The following is a 6,112-nucleotide window of genomic DNA, read 5'->3' as shown; positions in this document are numbered from 1 at the left end:
GAATGTTAAGCCTTTGTGGTACATATACACAATGGAATACTACGCAGTCATAAAAAAGAACAAAATCATGAATTTCGCAGCAACCTGGATGGAACTAGAGTCTATAATACTGAGTGACCTCTCACAGAAACAAAGATCCGAGTATCACGTGTTCTCACTCATATAATGGACCTTGAACATCCAATGTAATACTATGAGAAAATGACTGACGGTACTGGGAAACTATGGGGTGGGGGGGAGATGGGATTAACAGTAGCATATATCTGTCTGGGGACGGGGAAACACCTTTTATCAACAGGGTGCCTGAATGAAACGTAACTGTATACCTAACCCTTAACTGTACCCCACAACATCATAATAAAAATAATGATTTAAAAATTGTTCTGTAGGATTCCTTCTAAGATTTGCGATAATGCCCTTCTGAAGAGTTATCTTTCCAAGTAATTGTTCTTTTTATGAACACAACAGGAGTGATTCTGGTCATTGAGCATAGAAGAGGGTAACTGACATCATTGTTTGTTTAAAGTCCCTGCCTTCCAAACAGTTCAGTGGCCATATTGGCTCCTAGTGCAAAAATTACAGGTAAGGAGAAGCGGTGGGAGCCTACATTGTGCCAGGGGGGCACAAGGAGGTATGAGTAAGGGGACAAAATATTACCAAGCTCAAGTACAAGGGTCAGGGAAAGGATTCAAATTAGAACCAGAAAAAAATGGGGTCACCTATAGGGTCAGGTCAAGAAGGGCCCCAAATGGGAAGCTTTCATTGCCTGCTCATGCTGGGAAGAGAGTACACCCATCTTCTGGCTCCTGGATATTTTGGCCCTTTGTCATTACATCTTGAGCCTTGGCCTCAGACCTATCTGACCTTTGGCTGCTGATCATGAGGTGCCCTTCCAACTCTCATTTTTTACTTTCCATTGCTTAGTGATAAATCAAAGCAAGTTCTTTTGTCTTCAGTGAATACGTGGCTCCAAATAGGAGACAACAAATTACACCCTCCTAAGTGCTTTCATTTTCCCCAGTGGTTAATCCAGAGACAATGAACTTGCTGTGCATCTCCTATAGTTCAGCCCAGTCACTGCAGCCGAAACATCAGCCCTCTCATATCTGAAATGTGCCCAGTGACATGTCAGCCCTTCAACTATCAGCTGAGGTGAGGTGTTCACTGACACATTGTGGGGATTGGATCAAATCCGGATGTGACCTTTACTGTGGGCTTTCTAGGACTGTTGCAGGCACAATCTGTGGGTTACATTTCCCAGTAGATGACCATAAAAACACAGGCTGAAGCGATGTCCTGAAGGAGGACAAACCAAAACCTAGGCAGGGCAGCTCAGGGAACCTAGCAGTGATCAAGTTTGACTGGAGACCATCTTCCATCTGATGCAAGAAAAGCTCTTGGGCACACACCACTGTTCTAGGGCCTCACCTTGTTCACCCTTAGATCTCTGTGCTGGTGAGTTCCTGGCTGCTGCCTGTACTCAGGAAAGGAGTGTGAGCAACCACTTGGGCCAAATTACTGCTCTTTAACTGATGGCAAATCTCTGCAGATGAAGAAATCTAGCAGGTGGGAATGAGCAGCTTGGGAATGGGATCTGAGCAGTGTACCAAGAGGTCCACTGCCTTGTGGAAACCCCTCTAGAGAACCACAGCAGAATCTCTGGGGACTTGGGGAATTAGAAGTGGCCAGTGAGGAAAAGTCATGATGGGTGCTGGGGAGATGGGAATGAAAAGAGCTCCAAAGCATAGTCTGCTAGAAAATGAATGCATTAGGGAAGAGAAGCATTTCAGACCCACTTCAGAAGGAGGTGGCTTCAGGAAGGGGCTCTGAAGGCACACTTGGAGCTGGAGTCCAAAAACTGGGGGGCTTTTACCCAAACCCAGGGTGACAGAGGCACAGACAAATGTTTGGATATGTGTGTGTGTCTATGCTGTGTCGGTCTAGGGAGTGAGGCTGATTGAAGCCTAGACACGAAAGTCATGGGTCTCAGGAGCCTTAGAGTTAGATCAGGGAGTACCAGATGAAGGGGCCAACACAGGTCACAGCACAAAAGACAAAGATGATAGAAAAGTTAAAATTCCCAGTGGGCAAGAATCATTAGAAAGAGGAAGAAGACGTAGGCATGCTGATACTGCCCAGACAGAAGTGAAGCTGAAGGGCTGAAGCCTGTAAAGAGAACAAGAAAGTTTGAGCAGAGGAGGGTGTCTAAATTCCATACTTGGTGCAGTGTGAGAGTGCAGGGTGGACATGTCCTGGCATAGCAGATTCCAGAGGGAGAGCCAGTGTTTACCAGAGTCTGGTACCCAGCTGGGAGAGTTTAGGGCAGCTAGCTCTTTAATAGAGATCTGGGTGAGCAGTTGCATCACTTTTTGGCTGGGTGAGGGGCGCTGTGGAAATGTCAAGTCTTTACCTCTGTTCTATAAGTCAGCTTCCCACTGAGCTTGACATTTAGCAAGACTCAAGGAGATGTGGTCGCTAGACAAATGATCTAGTCCCCAGCAGGGACTGAATGGGAATGCAGACTTTAGAAAGGAGAGGGAATCATGGGCCTATAATGCCTGTAAGATGTCAGAGACAGTGTGCAGCCTTAAGGATGGTGAACACGAAGCGGAGATGATGGGCATCTAGCACTAAAGAGCATAGACATCAGAGAGACAGAAAAAAAAACAGTCAAGAAGAAGGAAAGACAAGTGGAGAAAAGAGTCCTTTTGCCCCAATCCCCCACAGTTCTGTGGGGTGCCTGCAGCCCTGATGAATCCCAGAGGTTGCAGGTTAAGGGAATAAGAGCTTGTAAGAACTTGGAGAATGCAGAGCACCAAACAACCAAGAAATGTAGGAGAAGGAATGACAGCATGAATTTTTCAAACTCAGAAAAACGGAGGACATGGGTGTTGTGGAGGGGGTTGGAGAGGCCGGAAGCTGTGGGTTGTGCAGGGCCTCTGTGAGGCTGCTTCACATGTCAGAGGCTTACTCTGAGGCTGCAGAGTTTCCCCTTTCTTCTGTCCCAATTAAAATTGGCCTCTTCAAGTCTTTCTTCTCTGTGGACCTGTTCTGGCCCTAGTTCTTTTCCTGCCTCAGTATTCACAGAGGACATTTATGGTCTGTTCCTGGTTAGATTCCTCTCCAGTTCAGAAATGTTTCCTCAAGTCATCCACAGGTTAAACTTCTTCCCCATGGAGCTTCTGCCTCTGAGGCAGTAGGTTCTCACACAACCCAGAAACCCACTCCAGATTTTTACCCCTGAGACATTCCCCTTTCCTGCACTCACGCAGCCTCATAGCTCTCAGCACCTCAAACCCCATGAAGATGCCCTCCCCTTCTCAGGGCTTTTCTCCAGATTGAGAGCTCTCTTCTCCCAGTGCAGCTTAGAGCCTCACCACAACATGAACAGTAAGTCACCCCAGAAACAGCCATGCAACCACACTCAAGCTAATACGATTTTATTTTTGCCTTTTCAAGACCCTTGTCTGTGTGGGCAAACCTATCTGGTGAGAAGAAAGCCATGAGGAAAATTGCCTGCAGTGGTTGTGAACAACACAGGGCCATGGTCAGTTTGGCAAGCCAAGCAATCCCATGTTTGTTTAATCCAAGATGCTTTTCATAAGGTACACAATGTATAATTCACAATTCAGTCATCATCTCTGAACTTATTTTTCTAATTCAATGTCTCCATTCACAAATAATTATTATGCTTATTTATGCAATTCATTTGGCATATTGCATCAGCATTTTACAGTAAATAGATCACATTTCCTTCAGATTTTCTGACTAGAGCACAGATATTTATCATAAAGTATGAAAAATAAAATCAGTAGTTCATTTCTTCAGTTATTATGTTAACAGAATTTTTCCATTTGCAAATAATCCTTGTACATATACCGGAAACATTTGGCATATTACCTCTGAAAATGTCCCTGCAACACATTGTTCTCTCACGCCTCCAATAAGATTCAAGAAGCCAAGAATTGAGAAAAAAGAAGTTTATTTGTGAATTCAGAATTCAGGGATACAAGCCAGTATAGATACCACAGACAACTCAGCATCTCAAATTTTGTAGTTTGTATTCATAAGCATAAGCATTGGCATTTGCTACTGATTAATATCAAACTACTAACTTACAAAACATTGTGTGATATTCCAATTGTTATTGCATTTTGTCAATAACACGCATTGTTTGCATATTCCTGGTTCCCGTTACAAGGAAACTGCAATTTTCAGTTATTAGTAATTCTAAGCAAAGAATAAGTGGAGCTTCTACAAAGTAAAACATTATTCATAGTGATACATTATTAATCAATGAGTACAACAATACAAAAGAGTGTACCAGTTATGGTTACAAGATTAATATAATTGTATTTCTGACTTTAACTATTGATCATGAAATAAACACTGTATTTTACTAACTGTGTGAATACAACCATGGAGTGTGTGAATCATTCTGTTCCAGCGAGGGTGAGCACAGTCTTGTAATTCTAAGGAATGTGGATTGTACAGGGCAGTAACCCTAAGAAACCAAACATTATAACAATCATGAATTAGTAGTAGTGGGTTCTCTTCATCATTTCCTCAGTGTTATCCATCATGGAGGTGTGGGAATCATTGTCTCTTTCTTTGGGTTTGAACATCTGAATGGCCTTCTCAGTCAGGCGAAACTGTGCTAGGAGAGGAAAAGGGGGATTAAGGGCAATGGGGTGGGGGTTTAAATGTTTTCTACATCTAGCCTGATTTAATTACAAAAAACAGAAGTTGGTTTTTTTTCCCTTAGAAACAAGTTTATTTTCTGCCAACCTTATTTCCGTGTTGCTTAAATGCATGTGTTGCTTAAGAGCTTAAGACCACTCCATGGTTGTCCCTACCCATTCAGTGGCCTGAGCAGTGGGAGCTGCAGACCAGTCTTCTGTGGCAGGCTGAGAACTCCAGTCTTCAGTAGGAAACTGCTGAATTGGCACAGAAGGCACCTGCACACCTTCAGACCAGTCTGCAACCTCAGGCTGAGTAGCAGTGAACTCAGGAGCTGGAACAGTCCATTCATCCTGAAATTCTTTGGTCACAGCTTTTTCAGCAGCAGGCTGCTCTTCCTTTTCAATCTCTTCAGGATCTCTGTAGAAGTAGAGATCAGGCATAACCTCTCACAGGTGTTCACGGGAGAAGGTGCCACGCATGTGCAGAACTTCCCGAGTCAGCATCCACCACATCAGACCCACTGAGTGAGCTCCCATGTTGTTGCACGGGATAGCAATGTCCACATAGCGCAGAGGAGAGTCTGTGTTACACGGAGCAATGGTGGGCAGGTTAATGTGAGATGCCTCTGTGAGGGGCTGGTGGTCAGCCCTGGGATCAGTAACCATGCCCAGCTAATTTTATTTATTTATTATAGAGACAAGGTCTCGCTAAGTTGCCCAGGCTGGTCTCGAACCCGTGGGTTCAGGCAATCCAATCACCTTGGCCTCCCAAAGTGCTGGATTACAGGCTGAGTCACCAAGCCTGGCGTATAGCCAATTATTTAAAGGCAAGAAGGAGTTAGGCCTAGATCAGTCTGAAAAACAACCCCATTCTGTAATGAATTTTTATTGCAAGCTATGATGATCTGGGCCTTTGATTTCTTTCTTTCCTGTATCTGGCATAGCATTTACAAGAAACATATAAGGATCACATAGTGACAAGTGTGAAGATGAGTTATTTTCTTTTCCTGTTCATTTTTTTATGATGAAAGGTTTGGTATGCCAATGTTCATTATGCAGGTAACCTTGTTGATGAAGTGTGCCCTCCCCCCCCCAGCAGATTCCCACTACTGCCAATCCCACCCCCGCTCCCTCAGCAGTTTCCCACTACTTATGACAGTTATGTTAGAGTTCATGAGAGTTAGTCTGGTCCACTTTTCCTGAAAGATGTCTGTCTTAGTTGTTGCTCACGAGATTGACCAGACCCCAGATGTTATCTTGAATCCCAAGCAGGTGTCAGTGGGCCAGCTTGAAATCCAGGTGGGCCGCAGTGTAGTCAGGTGCGTGCCATAGGCATGAGATGTGATTTTAATTCAGCTCTCCCTAACTTTCCAACATAAGAGCCAGTTAAACGCACCTAGCAAGGTCCTAAGTTGGTTACAAATTAAAAA

At 44.2% G+C, this 6,112-nt stretch overlaps 1 pseudogene; it reads right to left on the bottom strand.

The window, feature by feature from the left end:
• Window positions 1–4,829: 4,829 nt before the first annotated feature.
• On the bottom strand, window positions 4,830–5,348 carry LOC103253069 (annotated as a pseudogene).
• Window positions 5,349–6,112: the final 764 nt, after the last annotated feature.

This window comes from Carlito syrichta, unplaced genomic scaffold (genome assembly GCF_000164805.1).
Source record: "Carlito syrichta isolate Samal-C Ts95f unplaced genomic scaffold, Tarsius_syrichta-2.0.1 Scaffold197824, whole genome shotgun sequence".
In the NCBI taxonomy this organism is placed as follows: Eukaryota; Metazoa; Chordata; class Mammalia; order Primates; family Tarsiidae; genus Carlito; species Carlito syrichta.
This window is presented reverse-complemented; position numbering and strand designations above follow the sequence as displayed.